This window comes from Trichomycterus rosablanca, chromosome 16, assembly GCF_030014385.1.
Source record: "Trichomycterus rosablanca isolate fTriRos1 chromosome 16, fTriRos1.hap1, whole genome shotgun sequence".
Classification (NCBI taxonomy): domain Eukaryota; kingdom Metazoa; phylum Chordata; class Actinopteri; order Siluriformes; family Trichomycteridae; genus Trichomycterus; species Trichomycterus rosablanca.
Window position 1 is genome coordinate 25178296 of NC_086003.1, and position 16745 is coordinate 25195040.

The 16745-nt window shown below is 39.2% G+C and overlaps 1 protein-coding gene across 1 annotated transcript in view; it reads left to right on the forward strand.

Moving 5' to 3' along the window:
• The window catches only part of igsf9bb (immunoglobulin superfamily, member 9Bb), a 100395-nt gene that overhangs the window by 11192 nt on the left and 72458 nt on the right, over window positions 1-16745 (forward strand). The window lies entirely within an intron of this gene.

Consider the following 16745-nt stretch of genomic DNA (forward strand, 5'->3'; position numbering starts at 1 on the left):
TGCAATCAGGCTAACTGGAGCGACAAAAAATTGTGAGTGTGAGTGTGTCTATGAATGTGTGTGTGCATGAATGTCAGTGTGTGTGTGTTTGTGTGTGTGTGTGTGTGTGTCGTGTGTGTGTGTCTGCCCTGTGATGGACTGGCGACCTGTCCAGGGTGTTTTCTGTCTTTCGCCCAATGGACTGAACCAATCGATTGGACCAGATTAACCCTCAATTGCTTTCTTTGTATAAGATGCAATTGTGAGTTTGGTTTGGATGAAAGTGGCTAAATGCTGTAAATATAAGTCATATATGTGTGCTGCATTTTAAAATGCACTGACTTTGTCAGACTTAAAGCAGTTTTGCAAAGAATAGTGGGCTTAAATTCCTTCATAGCAATGTGAAAGAAAAACTGAAAGTCTGGATCCCAGCTGTATTGGGTCTGCGTAATTTACTGCAGTGCCACCGAGCGCCCTGTGTAATATCATGTGTTTAATAATTAAACCTCATTTATAGAAGTCAGTTGGAAATAAGGGAATGACTTCTGTGTGAGTGAGAATTAGGTTTTGGTATGTAAGTTATAATGTTGTAGATGAATAATAGAGCGTGATGATGTTGCTGATGATTGTACAGTGGGGCATGTGTGTGGAGGAGGTCGGTGTGACTCACACATGAGAGGTTCAGTCTGCCCTGCTGGTGCACTGGAGGAATCGTGATGTAGCCCGGTCAGAAAAGCTGAAATGAGGTTCTAGATGAATTCAGGACATTTTTTATTAGTCACTGTAAGAGCTTCACGTAGCAAAAACTTCCAAGAAATACAACCATTATGTGACTTGTCGATATGCTTAACATGCTACATAAGAATAGGCAAAATGGTACTGATCAGTTTAACCCCTGATCAGTGAGTCTGATTCTGGATGAGTGAGTCTGACTCTTCTTGATTGGAAGGTCTGTCTCTTGTTTAATTTGAATCTTCTTAATGAGCCAGATTGAATGTTCTTGGTAAGAGTTTGACACCTTGAGTAAGTTTGACTCAGTTTGATTAGTGAGTTTGAATTTGGATGAGTAGGTTTGAATATTCTTGATAAGTGAGACTGACTCTTGATGAGTTTGAGTTTGACTCTTTGAGTAAGTTATTTTTGTTAGTGAGTTTGAATTCTGATAAGTAGGTCTCATGTGATTGAGTCTGACTCTTCTTATAGAGCAAATCTGACTTTTGTTTAGTAAATTTGAAGTTTCCTAATAAGCAAGTTTGAGTTTGATTCTTTGAGTAAGCATGACTCTAAGTAAGTATTTTTGTTAGTGAGTTTGCATCCTGATGAGTAGGTTTGAATATTCTTGATGAGTGAGTCTGACTCCTGACAAGTGAGTTTGAATATTCTTGAGGAGTGAGTCTGACTCTTCTTAATGAGTAAATCTCACTTTTGTTTAGGAAATTTTAAGTTTCTTAATAAGCTTTAATAAGTTTAATAAGCTTTAATAAGTTTAAATTTTTTTGATAAGAGTTTGACTCTTTGAGTAAGCATGACTCTTTTTGATGAGTGAGTTTGAATATTCCTGATGAGTGAAACTGAGTCCTAATGAGTAAATCTGACTTTTGTTTAGTAAATTTGAAGTTTCTTAATGAGCAAGTTTGAATCTTCTTGATGACTGAGACTGACTCTTGACGAGTGAGTCTGACCCCTGTCGGGTAAGTCTGACTCTTGATGAGTGATTTGATGAGACATTGTCATGTTGAAACATGAATTGTTGCCCCCGTCTGGATTTGTTTGTGCTCTGAAAGATCCATAGACAGTTCCTTGGACACCATGTCATGGATTTTCTCCTGTGTAAATGCAGTGTAAATTGTGGGCCCTTATAGACCCAGGTGTGTGCCTTTACAAAGGATCAGAACACTGTAAACAAGTTTGGCTTCATGGCATGGTTTTGAATTAAAGTGGGAAAAACTTTATTAGGTTAAATTATAGTCTTAATTAATCATATGATACCATGTTCACCCTTTTAAACTCATTTTATTTGTCATACATGTTTTGGGCAAAACAACATGAAATATTTGTGATAGGCCTTAGTAAATATAACAAAAAAACATGTGAAAAGCTGGACAACAGCTGAACTAAACACAATACCCAGCAGTAATGACCATGATTTAATAAAAGACATCCCAAAACCACTGCGCATTCATGCTGGCCAGAAATATAACTCACATCGTAACACCAGCTATACCATAAAGCAGCAATATTTTTATTGAAATTGATTTATTTACCTACATTTTATCAGTTTTATCTTTATTTTATTTAGATCTATTAAAATATATGTATTTAGATTTTATTTAGATCTAGTTTATATAGTGTGGTGTTGTTACAATGCTGTTACCATGCTCCTGCACCTCATTTTTACATCCAACATGTTTTCACTTCAGGTTTTTGGACCAAATGACTCAGCGAAACTTGTTTGCGCCATTTAATTCAAAGTGACCTTGCTAGGCCACATAGTCCACTACATTGTGTGTAGAAGCAATAACTGTTCTACCGTATGTAGCGCACGGAAGCATTAACTAGTCCTGAATTTGGGATTTAGTTTTTACCAGCGTTTAGCCTTATTAATATGGAACACACAACAGACCGACTAATCAATAATGAAATTCATTGCCAACTAAATTTTTATTTGATTTCGTATACGTGAGATAGTCTATGACCTCGTGGACTCAGCATGGCAGTTAAACCGACCTCCTATTTCCCTTCTCTCCGCCTCTCCGGCTGGCCCGCTTCCTCTCGCGGCTCATCTTTCTGCTGCCCATTGATGCAGCGCACTCAGACATCTCCTGCCCGGCTCCCCCACTCTCATCAAACATTCATGCCCCGGCCATGAGATACTCCCGTACTGTACTCCATCCTCCTATCCAGGAAACTTCCCCTCATTCCCTCCCTCCTCCCTCCATTCATCTATGCTTCAAGACTCGGATCAATTCAGGTCCACATTTCTATTAGTGCATCTGTATTTCTGTCACTCTGTCTCCACTATATCACTTCAAATTAGATTTATCAGGCTGCTGGTGTCAAGGTGTCAGGACGAGTGCACTGCAGTGGACCACGGTGCCCTTTGCTTGAGCCAAGAGGGACACAGACTGTCACTTCCTAAAGGTTGAAAAGATGGATTAGATGCTCCTACCCTCACTGATTTCATATTAGTTTGACTCACTATATACCTGCCCAGCTGTTCACCTCTTACCTAAAACCAGTTCAGGTCAGTGCAGTGATCAGAACGGCCTGTGTGGAAGATCAATTGGCATAAGAAAGTTTACAGTTTACATTTGGACATCCTCAGGATTTTAATGATTTCTCCATTTTTTTGTTCAGCGTTTAATTGATTTGGTTGATTGACATACAGCTTTGTCCAAAAAACCTTCATAAACTAACTAAAGCAACTTTTTAAGTGTAATTTTATTAAGAATATGATGATCTGATAGGTTAAAAATACACACTGTGCAATATGAGTATTATTGAAGTGCTGTGGGAAAACTAACTTCATTGTCAGTGATTGTGGTTGACTATATCTGGCAATATTTACAGGGCTGGTTTAAATGCACCCATTAAAAAGCAAATTGTTCAGTGGTCTTTTACCATGCTAAAAAAGAGACCCAAACTGTCACCTAATGTTGAGAGGAAATTCGCCCAGGGGTTCAGTTGGAATCCAAGAACCACAAAATTGGGATCTGTTGGAACATGCGTGACACCGTCCACAGTCAAGCAAACTTTAACAATTAGCATGAGTCTAGAGCAGGGGTCACGCTATTCGCCCGCAGGGACCACGTGAGTCGCCCGCAGGGCATGTTCTAAAATAGCACTAGTGACTATAGAGCTCAGTCGAAACATTGGATTTGTGTTGCTGTTCTTTTTGAATCAATAACACTTGCATTGATGTAGATTTGAAAATGACAATAGTGAATATAACATTTTAAAAACAAAAATGTTTGATGTTTATATGAGCTCTGATCTTGTCTGGGTGCGGAGTGTTATATCGTGCGCATAACGCTGAGACAAGCAAGCATTTTCAGAGCACTATGCCCATAGTCCAGTATTAAGCAGTGGGCACTACAAACTTTTTCCTTGTCAGGAATACCTCCAGCCTAATGACTAGCCATTTAGAGTCTAATTGACAGAGGTGTAGACTCATTCAGTTCCACGGTACACTAGCAATCAGATACAGTGCATGAGCACTATCACTAGGAGGAGGGCTCGTGAGCTGTGAGTTAGGAGGGTAGTGGGCAGCTAAGAACTGTTGGATATAAATAGAAAGATGCATTAGCAGCAGATTGAGCTGCAGCTTGTATAAGGTTCGCTGGTGCTGAGATTGTTCTGATGTATGCTGAGCTGTTTCCACCTGCACAGACTAAAAATATATAAAAATACTTTCCATAATAGTCTCGTACTCAAGTACTCACACATTAGATTAAGTATAAACTATGATCAAGTTTACAAAGTTTTCATTATATAGTCAAAAATATGTGGATGCCCCTAATAGTTATTAAGCTAAAATAACAAAAGCTGCACATCATCTTTCTGCCAAACTCATAAATCTCTGTGTTAAATCAATGCCAAAGCGTTTAAACTGATGCAAACTGATCCAAGAATGATTGATATACTTATTTTATCATTAATAATTAACCAATTAATCAACATCAGACAAATAAGTCATTGTTTGACTAAAGCTGCTTTTTTGACAAATGCATTTTCTCTCAGGAATCTCTGCTTGATACACGTACATGTATAGAAAATATACAGTTAATATAAAGATTTTGCACATATATGTGTGTGTTTTACCAAAGCTCTATCATGGTCAGGGTTGTGGTGGGCCTGATTCATTGAGCGAAAGGTTGGAAACACTCCAGACAGGTTGCCAGTACATCACAGGGCACACACACACTTAGGGCAGTTTTAGTGGTTCCAGTTGGCCTGACTGCATGGAGCACTGGAAGTAAACCCATACAGACAAAAGGAGAACATGCAAAATCACAGCACAGCGGCCAAAATCCAAAACACAGCAAAAAAATCACAACCACTGCTTACCTTAGCTTATGTTCCTCCAGATGCTATTAAATTTATAACCATGTGTCCCATTAGGAATATAATCCATTATTGTGTAAATGTGTGCTTATAATTAACGTGTGACGCAAACTGAATAAATGCAAATAACAGCATTTCTTACTAAAGATTTAAATCAGAAGGTCTGATTGGTTCAGAAAGCGGTTTTTTCAACCATTAGAGCCAATTCTGTAGGAGCGTTCCATTCACCGGAGTTGTTCCTGTGAAGTGCACTACGTAGGGTAGGAGTCGCAGACTCGAGTCCCCATCTCTGGGTGACAGTGCTACCTACAACATCACCTATATTAAGTTATGTGTTGGGACAAATTTGGAATTTCAGTTACTTCTTAAACTCATCATTTACTGGGACTGAATGATGTGTGACTTAATGACATCCGAAAATCTGCTGGATATAAATATATATATATCTATATCTATATCTATATCTATATCTATATATATATATATATATATATATATATATATATATAGATATATATATAGATATAGATATAGATATAGATATATATAGATATATAGATATATAAATATATATCATTAATGACATATATATAAAGGATATACTGTATATACAAAATGCTTAAAATTTGGACCTCTAAATAAATAATCGAAATAAATATTAACTGCAGCTTGCAGCAGCGATCGTCTAAAACCAATATTTGCATAAACATTCATACCTTTGGAAAAGATATTTAAAGAGCAGAAGACAATCTGTGTTAGTAGTTATGAAGCTATGAAGCCAAGCATCTATTTGTCCGCATGTATTTGATGCTGGTTATCAATTTTGCCTAGCAACATGAGTTAGGTTAATTAAAGGGCAGTTTTTAAAAGCAACGAATAAATAATACACTTTCAAATATGCAACAAATTGTTTACACTGCTGAATAAATATAAAAAATATAATTCAATTAAATTGGCTCATTATACAGAAAAAATTGCCACTTTTGAGCACTGTGATCAAGCGCTCACATGCTGGTCTTACACAACACATCTTAAACAATGAAAGTGTTTTATTCATTTTAGACCTTTTTTATAGCAATAATTTTCCTTCTTTTTTTTTTTTTTATATTTTATTTAAGTTTTCATGAAGAACAACATGAACAAACAGAACATCAACCCCTACACACAAATACAAAACAGATAATCAAACTAAATACAATTAGAGAAAAAGAAAAACATATTTAAACAATTAAAAAAAAAAAAAAAAAAAAAAAGTAATAATAATAATAAAAAAAATAAAAATAAATAATAATAAACAAATAATTCCCTATGGTCTTCCTAACTCATCCATAAATGTGTTCCATAATAACTCAGCACACCCACGTGCGGCTGCGCTAGAACACCTCAATCTCTCCAGCTGAGCAACCACTGACATCTCAGACAGCCACCTTCCAAAAGAAGGGGATTGGGGAGACTTCCAGCAAAGAAGTATAGTCTTCTTAGCTGCCACCATACTCGTCATCAAGAACTGTTGCTGTAGTTGTGAAAAAACATTTATAGAATCATTATATCCAAAAAGTGCCAACGCAAGATTAGGATAGATACGTTCACCGAGCACCCTTGACAGCAAAGAAAATATGCTAGTCCAGAAGCTGTGTAGCATGGGACAAAACCAGAATAAGTGAGCCAAAGTGCCCTCTGCAATTTTACATTTGTCACAGATCGAGGAGACTGATGGATATATTTTATTTAATCTAGTTTTAGAGAAGTACAACCTGTGAAGCACCTTGAATTGTATTAGCCTGTATTTAGAATTAATGGAGCAACGTGAGACTCTGGACAAGCTTTCCTCCCAGTCTTGCTCAGACAGAGACCCTCCTATTTCTTTAATCCAATCTTCCCTATGTTTATTAGTATCCGGGGTTGAAGACAGTAGTGTTACAAAGTTGGCCACCATGCGACGAGCAAAAGGGGAGGTTTTGTAAAGGAATTCAAAAACTGGGTGGGGGGTAGGCTTCAAGGAGTAATTTGGAAAATTTTCTTGTACATACCTTCTAATCTGTAAATAGCGGTAAAAATGAGTGTTTGGGAGGTCAAATTGGTCTTTTAGTTGAGCAAACGAGGCAAAAATTTTATCAATATACAAATCTTTCACTGAACAGAGACCTTTATTAGCCCAAATACTAAAGACTTCATCCATCCGTGAAGGCAAAAATGTATGATTGTATAGAATAGGGCTATAAATTGACACTGAAGGAACCTTACAGTATGTCTTTATTTGATTTAAAATTTTAATCGAGTTTCTAATTAAAAAATTTGTCCGCAACAAGGGGTCACCCGGTCTCAGCTTGCAATAGAGCAAAGCTGAAAGTGAAAATTTGGTTACGGACCACTTTTCCACGTCTACCCAGCGAGGAATCTCTCGAGGCTCAACATTCTCCGGCCACTGGGAAATGTCTTTCCAAAAAGCAAGAGATCTAATGTTTGCTGCCCAATAGTAATATTTAAATTGGGGTAGTCCCAGGCCTCCAACCTTGGATGATTTTTGCAGGTGGACTTTTGAGATGCGTGATATTTTATATGCCCAAACAAATGATAAGATTATTGAATCCAGTTTCTTAAAGAAAACGGTCGGGAGGTAGATGGGAAGACTCCGAAAAAGATATAAGAATTTTGGGAGTGTCACCATCTTGATGGCATTAATACGTCCTATCATGGATATAGGCAATAACTTCCATTTTTCTATGGACAATAATTTTCCTTCTTGTGCACCTAGTGGACGAAGCGCCTGGGATACAGGGTGTAATAAATAATATAAGTGGTAAGCAGAGAATTATGTCTGAAAGATAAAAGAGAAATAAAGATCAGCGTAGCGTCCCAGCACAGAGACGTCATCACAGGCAGCAGCAGACTGCAGTGTAGTGAATGTGGATTGTGTAATGAGCGGGGAGCCCTTTCACTGAGGATGTACAGCGTGATTGTGCGGCTGTGTGTGTGTGTGTGTGTGGTCTCTATAGTGTGTAGCACTATAATCAGATTCTCTACATGCCCTTTCTATGGATGAAGTTTGGATTAGAGGTACTGGTGCAGGAGAGCGAGGGATTGTGAGGAGATGTTACACTCAGAGGAAGTTGCAGACTAATAGGATTGGTTATGCTCAGCATTTCACCAGCAATACAGGATTTAAGAACATAGATCTCAGCTTTGTGTGCTATAGATCCATCCCACATTCATAAGTCATAACCTGGAGTTTCAGTCTGACTAGGAACTGAGAGCTTTTTTTCTCATTTTGTCGTAGCCTAAAAGGTCACTGGTTCAAACCCCTCCACTGCCAGGTTGCCACTGTTGGGCCCTTGAACAAGGCCCTTAACCCTTAATTGCTTAGACAGTATACTGTCAAAGTACTGTGGGTCATTTTGGATAAAAAGCGTCTGCTAAACGCAGTAAACGCAGTAATGTTGTTCCTAAGCACTGTATTGAAATCTTTTTGAAGGATGTTTTTTGTGGATAAGTATTATATTGTTCCAACATAATGGAACAACTGGGTTAAGATCACAATTTTGGGCTGCACAGGGACATCAGTTACATTTGTTACATACTGTCCAGAGATGGATGTGGACCATGTATTTTCCCTGAGCAGATGCAGTCCCTGCTGTTGAAAAGCACTCCATATCACTAATAACCTTTTTAAAAAAATTATTCGCATGCGATTATAGTATTTATTCTGTAAGTGGTTCTATTTTTGGTTCCAACTCTTCAATAAAGGCTGATTTGGTAAAACACTTTGGATGTGGTTGTTCTGTGAACCTCAATTTCAATCTCAGACGCTGCTTAGGTTTGCTCCACTGCTTAATGATGAGCTTCTTTTTATTTTATTTTGATTTGTTCTGTAGATGTTACAATGATCTGGGCTATTTCTTGTTGTAGTGTAATTGAAATGTCAGTTAAAGACAGTTCTATGTAAAAATAGTTCTTAGTGCTGAATATGGAACTTCATGTAAATGAATATGCAAACCACACTATGCGTATATAAAACAAGTGTGCTCAGGTGGCACAGTGGTAAAATATACGCTAGCCCACTACTGATTAGATCCAGGGTTTTATGCTATTGGCCAGTAGGGCTTACACAGACATTGGGACACACTTGTCAGTGTGCTCACAGTCTGGTCCCTGGCACCAATAAAATGAACAGTGTTGCATCAGGATGGGCGCGTGGTTAAAACTGCGCCACATCAGGTATGAAGACCAGAATGACCCGCTGTGGCGACTCAAAATACAGGAGCACCCAAAACAATGACTCCTGCAAGTACAGTGCATCTGGACGCTGATCACAGATGGAGTGATGTCATGACATCAATGGGCACAGTCCACCACCTGACCCCTGTATTTCAGCAGTTAAAATGAAAGTGCTGAAAAACACCATTGATTTTTTTCTCTTTACCTTTACCAGATGTTACAAAAGAGGTAAGCTGTATCGAACCGAGCGGTGCGGTGAAGCTTAGCTTTTCTTTCCAGTGATCGTTTCAGTGAAAATCAATTAGCATGGCAACATGGAAAACACTGCAGTTATTAACTTTGACAGTTACATTCAGCTCAACACTTAACAGTCCAGCTAAGTCAATAACTCTGATAATTGGACTTTCAGTTCACATATATACACAAAGCTAAAATGGAAGTGTTTGTGGTAAAAGAGAATAAGTTATATTTTATAAGAATAATGTGTCTGAAATAAAAAAAACCTATTCCGAATTTCTTTGTTTAGCTCTTTGAAATAAAACATGGTTATATGAAGGTTAACAATAGTCTAGCTGCATTCATTAGACATGTCCAAATTAAAACAAGGAGGAACAAACATTGACTGGTTAGATTGATGATGTCATTGCAGAGAGAAATTAAGAGGCCATTCTGATGATGTTTATGCATAAGACAGCATAGAATAAGACAAATGAAACTAAGCTAATGAGTGCAAAAGAAGATAAAATATGAACATGTAATACATAAAACACAGAATGTGCACAGCAGTAGTGAATATAAATCTAAAATAAAATATACCTGAGGTGTGGTGTAGATATATAGCACAGTTCCTGAAATATGAGGCAGTAGTTGTATTAGAGGCAGTGGTTGTATAAGCAGTAAAATCTATGTATATATGCATTTAAAAATACATGTATGTTCCATAAAACCACCTCCTTGTTTCTACACTCACTGTCTATGTTATCAGCTCCACTTACCATATAGAAGCACTTTGTAGTTCTACAATTACTGACTGTAGTCCATCTGTTTCTCTGCATGCTTTGTTAGCCCCCTTTCATGCTGTTCTTCAATGGTCAGGACCCCCACAGGACCACCACAGAGCAGGTATTATTTAGGTGGTGGATCATTCTCAGCACTGCAGTGACACTGACATGGTGGCGGTGTGTTAGTGTGTGTTGTGCTGGTATGAGTGGATCAGACACAGCAGTGCTGCTGGAGTTTTTAAATACCGTGTCCACTCACTGTCCACTCTATTAGACACTCCTACCTAGTTGGTCCACCTTGTAGATGTGAATTCAGAGACGATCGCTCATCTATTGCTGCTGTTTGAGTTGGTCATCTTCTAGACCTTCATCAGTGGTCACAGGACGCGGGGTGCTGTAGGCTGGATATTTTTGGTTGGTGGAGTATTCTCAGTCCAGCAGTGACAGTGAGGTGTTTATAAACTCCAGCAGCGCTGCTGTGTCTGATCCACTCATACCAGCACAACACACACTAACACACCACCACCATGCAGTGCTGAGAATGATCCACCACCCAAATAATACCTGCTCTGTAGTGGTCCTGTGGGGGTCCTGACCATTGAAGAACAGCATGAAAGGGGGCTAACAAAGCATGTAGATAAACAGATGGACTACAGTCAGTAATTGTAGGCCTACAAAGTGCTTCTATATGGTAAGTGGAGCTGATAAAATGGACATTGAGTGTAGAAACAAGGAGGTGGTTTTAATGTTATGGTGATCAGTGTATATATATACACATATACATACAGCAGCTATGTATAAAGTGCTGTTAGTGTGAATCATGTAAACAGTAATTGAACAAAGTAGTCAGTCATCAGAGCAGCGTTCTGAAGTGTATATTGTGTGAGGGAAGCTGTTTTAAGTCTGTTTGTTCGTAATGTGACGGACCTGTAGCGTCTCCCAGAGTGCAGCAGATTAAGTAAGTGATGTCCAGGATGGGAGGCAGCCCAACATAGCAGCCCAACATAGTTTGGGCTTGTTTCCCTGTGCAAGTTTAGGTTTTCGAGTGGCTTAGTCAAAGTGTTGTTTATGCTAAAAAGCCCTGTAATGTGACAGAATTTAAGCAATTATTTAACAAAGAGTGAGACAAAAATTTCTATGTTAATGTGAAGGACTGAGCTCCAGTTAACGGAAGCATTTGGTTAAAGTCGTTGCTGCTAAAAGTGGCACAACCAGCTATTCATTTTAGAGGGGCGGTTAGATTTTTTCACTGTTTATTATAGGTGTTGCATAATTCGCATAATAAATCTCTTCTCTTAAATGATTAAATCATCTTTTGCAGCTGTTTATGTTAAAGTTTCGTTTTAAGTGAAATTCTGAACCTACAGTGATAAATATGTGCACAAGTAGAAAATCAAAAGGATGCAGAAATCTTTTCATGCCATTTGGACTGGAAACCACTTGAGAAATTCAGCATTACAGAAAGCCGAGAACCACTGCTGTCTTTTTCAGTGTTATGTATGTCAGTTGTACCATGTCGTTCCCCTTATTCATCTGTAGCGTTGGCCCTAATGACCGCTTGATGGTAACAATCAGGTTTGTCCACTGTAGGCCGTTTCTAATGAAAGACTCACTGGAGATGCAGCATATTTCAATGTCTTATTCTGTACTTTGATTACTCACTCACAATTAAAAAAGCCATAGTCACAGCGGCGTTTAAACCTCATTAGCGAAATCCAATCATTTCTCTCTTTCTCTGCATGTCTGGATATTAAACCAGGCCCTAACGCCATTACAGCTAAGTGTCTTGATCATAGCTAGCTGTAAAAAGTTGTGAGGAAGGCGGTGGCGAGGGGTTCTGGATCGAGACGATGCCCTCTGAGGAATTTGGGAAGCTGCATCTTAATCATTCGTCTCCCATCTGGCAGACAGATTAACCTCAGCAGCCTTGACAACACACTCACAACAGCTGCTGGAAACTGGAGAGGAAATTAAAGCGTTAGAAGATACGAAGACGTGTCGAAAAGATTACACACCAGATACTCAGCAGCAGTTTTTCCATGCCAGCTCTCACTTCACTTTGTCGTTTACATGCCCACTTTGTTCTGACAGAGACTTGGTAGTGAGCTGTTATCCAGTCAGTACATGCTCCGTATTGTTGCACACTGAGAACTGGTTCAGATGAGTGCACCGTTTGACCAGGTTCCCAGTGGAATAAACTGGAGATCAGGTTACCCAACCGTACTGTCAGCACTTCTCTTTGTAAACACACCACCAGAGAGGCAACATAGCTGTCTGGGTCAAAGTCACTTCTGGAGGCTGCTTGGGTTTACAGGATGTCCAAACTTTTTAAGTAGCTCAACCCCTTCAGCTTACTCACTGCTACAAATACTTCCTTATTATTTACCAATCCCAAATCTTTTTAAATTTGCCTAATTGTCACTATTAAATGTTTACTTTTTGGAGCTTTGTGAGCTTGGATTGTTTCTTAATCATCTATAAAACAAAATACACTATATGGACAAAAGTATTGTCCATACTATATAAAAGTACTATATTGTACTATATAAAAGTATTATAATTTTTAAATGTATGTTTCAGCCACAACAATTGCTTACAGATGTATTAAATCAATTATATAAAGGAAAGTACATGCTTCCAACTTTGCAGTTATAGTTTAGGGAAGGTCCTTTCCTGTTCCAGCATGACTGTGCCCCTGTGCACAAATCAAGCTCTATAAAGACATGAAGAAAAGCCTGGTTCAAATAAACTCCAGTGTCTTGCACAAAGCCTTGACCTCAGTCCTACTGAGCAGCTCTGGAATGAACCGGAACATCAACTGAGGCTTTATTGACCAACATCAGTGCCCAGCTATACAAATGCTGTCATCTTTTGACTGAATGGGCACACACTTCAAAATCTTTTTCAAAAGCTTTTTTAGAAAAGTGGCCGTTGTTATAACTGAAAGGATCTCACAGAGGTCACTTTATTTTATTAATATTTGTTTTTGAAATGGGACGTCCAACAAGCTCATGGTCTTTTGCATGTTAACAAAATTGACATATAATATGATCCCGCAATGAATTGGCATCCTGTGGGCTTGGGACTGGCACTAAAGATGCACTGATCATCCAATTGCCATCCTGAGAATATTGAATTCCGATAAAGAGCACTGGTAGCTTCAAGTCCGCATATGCCAGGTTGCCACTGGTGGGCCCTTGAACAAGACCCTTAACCCTCAATTGCTCGCAATGTATACAGTCTCAATTGTAAGTCGCTTTGGATATAGGGTGTTTTCAAAAACCTAGTGTGCTCTCTACATAGACGCATTCTATGTCATCCTATGCGCGCTCCCGAGAAGGACGCTGTTTGAAATCCTAGATGCCTTAATATCCTCACTAGTAGGCATCTTAAAATTTCAAAATGTCTAAGTAGTGTGTTCGAATAACTTGCCTTATGAGTCGATGACTTATTAGAATCCTCTCTACTGAGGCAGCTGCCTATGTAGACAGTAAAACAGCAAGGCAGCTCACTAGGTTTTCGAACACACCCATTGTGTTTTTTAAATATTTGGATTTTCGACACCCTTTAGCTCTTATTTAAATATCAACGATGATGTGGAGGTTGTTTAAAAGTGTAACAGTCTCTAGTTAGAGTGCATAACTTGACTTTTGTGCTGTGGTAACAATCACTATATACATTTTAAGTTCGGCGGAAAGATAAGGGACAAAGAGACGATGCTTGTGCAGACTTGTGCAGATCCGATTACGATCTAGTTTTTTTGGAAACGGAAGCAGAAGGATGTGTCATTATTTTTGGGGATTACTAAAGTCCAGCAGCTCTCCGGATGAGCTCTCAGCCAAGTTCATAGGGAGCGGTACTGCATGTACAAGTGTTTAGTCCTGATCCTTCATCAACCATCTGCCTCTAAAACCTACATTCATGGGAAAGTAGGAGGCTTTACAGAGGACTCATTTATTTGCTAAGGCTAAAGAGAGTGGGTTTGGACATCAAAGCTGTCTTAAGACAGGGAAATTTAAAGCTGTTTTTGTGGATTTGCAGTTGGAGATTTTGTGCCGCACAGACCACCTACGTTATCTCTGAGCATTTACATTACTGTTGGAGATTATTGTGGTTCCCACCATAGCAGAACTTAGTAGTAGGTAGACTGGCTGCTCTAGATGCCACAGGGTTTGAGTGAATGACTTGGGTTCTTTGCTTCCTGGTAGGCTCAGAAACCAGTGTGAAACAGTGATGCAGCAGTTCTATTCTGTACATAGAAATAGTGAATAAAGCCAGTAGACAGTTGAAGAAACGTTGTTTATAAATGTGCATTAAATAGGAATTGCATCTTCACAACCTGACCTAGAGATGGAAACCTTTGCAATTACAAAATCCTCCTTTGCAATTACAGGTCCGTCAACCCTTAACATCTTGCTCTGTGGTTATTACTGAGAACTAATTTATGGTTATTTATAGCAGTAAGGGGAGACAGTGTTTTCCCATCTCAGGCAAACCATTTGAAGGTGTGTGTTTCATGAGGAAGGTCATCAGAGTAGATGTTCATCAATAGCATCAATAATATGACTCCACATGCCTGCTGTGTAAATGGAAATCAGCGGCTGGCCTTTTGGTTTTCTTCATCTCATTAACTCTTACTGGTGCTGATGTTACTGTGCATTGATGTGTGGTTTTCCTATTACATCAGTCTTCAACACCAGCTTTATGTAAACACATTTCAGTGCACTGAACTAAAGTCAATTTTACGCTTTACAAATATTTTCAAGGTCTAAATATGGTGGATGGTGTGATGAAAGATGGCTATAATATAAAGAATGAAGGGGAAAGTTAAGTCATTTAAATGTTTTAATTGAAATGGTTAGACATGATTAGACTAGTGGTCGTTAGGAGTACGAATCATGTATTACTTTGATTTCTTTACATTTTTTGGGGCAGTTCCCTTCCCCTTTATCTCAGTGTAGTGGTTTCCATTTCCTAATTGCGATTGCTCCTTTGTTGCACCAACCTACAGTGGCAGAGGAGAGCAGTCACCGCTTCTTTTCACCTGCCAGAGGTGGATTCTCACAAAAAAAGGCTTTTACAATATTTTAGAGTGTGAAAATGTGTGCCCTTTTAGTGAAAAGAACATTTATAAGGTCAGAACTCCAAAGCTTGAGGTCAGACCTCTTTGCAGACTATTGGAGTTCGTTCACATTCATCCCGTCAAACACAAATTTCTGCAGACATGCTCTTGTGAAAACCCTTCTCTGAAAAGTGATGTTCACATAAGGGTCAGTTGTAGCCTAGTGGCTAGGGCTTTGGGCTTTCAACAGAAAGGTTGAGAGTTTGAATTCCAGCTCTGCCATGCAGCCATTGTTGGGCCCTTGAGCATGGCCCTTAAGCGTTTCTGCACCAAAGGCGCTGTACAATGGCTGACCCTTCACCCTGACCCCAGCTTCCAAACATGCTGGGATATGCGAAGAAAGAATTTCGTTGTACTGTATGTGTGCATATGTATATTTGACAAATAAAGGCGTTCGATATATTTGGACATATGGTGTATTTAAGCATGTCTTATATTCTATTTTATTTTCTCCTCCTCTCTATCTGATTGAATGGTTTGACTCCTTGATTGTAAATGGCAGTGGTCCTGGAGGAGCAGAGAGGAACTCGTTAACTGCTCGTTGCTCCCAGCTGTGTGTACAGTGAAGTCATACCTTCCATGGATTGTTTTGCTTACTGGTGATGTCATCACTAGCCAATCAGCAGGCGGTGCAGCACTAGGCGCTGGATGCAGGGAAGATATGCTCGCGGACGCTCTGGCAACGCTCCGTCTCACATCACCACATCATTACCGGGCTTGGAATGAGTGGGAGAGATAGAGTGAGAGAGAGAGATGGGCACTGAGAGTGGCAGATTCAGCAATTGAGAATCTAATCACAAGCATGAGGCGCATCATCTAACCAAACAGCTTTGATATGTGACGGGCATCAATATGCAAAGGCCTGAATATAGCAGTATTTATGACCACTATAGCTCATGTGCTCGGTTTCAGCAATCACAGACCTGTTCTCTGGTTATGGTTTATGCTGTGCCATGCTGATCTTCCTGTGCCATAGCTGTAGTATGTTATGCTATATGAATCAGTGCTTGATTTGGCTGGAACCTCCAGTCAGGGTGATCTCAGGAGGAAGGGAGTAGTATCTTGTGCTGTCTGTTTCACTGAATCACATACACCGATCAGCCATAACATTAAAACCACCTCCTTGTTTCTACACACATTGTCCATTTTATCAGCTCCACTTACCATATAGAAGCACATTATGTGCCAACGGTACCCTGACTACTGTTAGGTACTGAGATGTAATTCTCATAGCTGGAAGCAATACGGCTTTGTGTGTGAACCCAACACTGGCAGGTGAAAAGAAGCAGCAGCCAATTAGACACTTGTCAGAGTGGGTGTGTGGTGATCCTGATTGGGGATCCTTGATCAGATCGGGTTGTGCA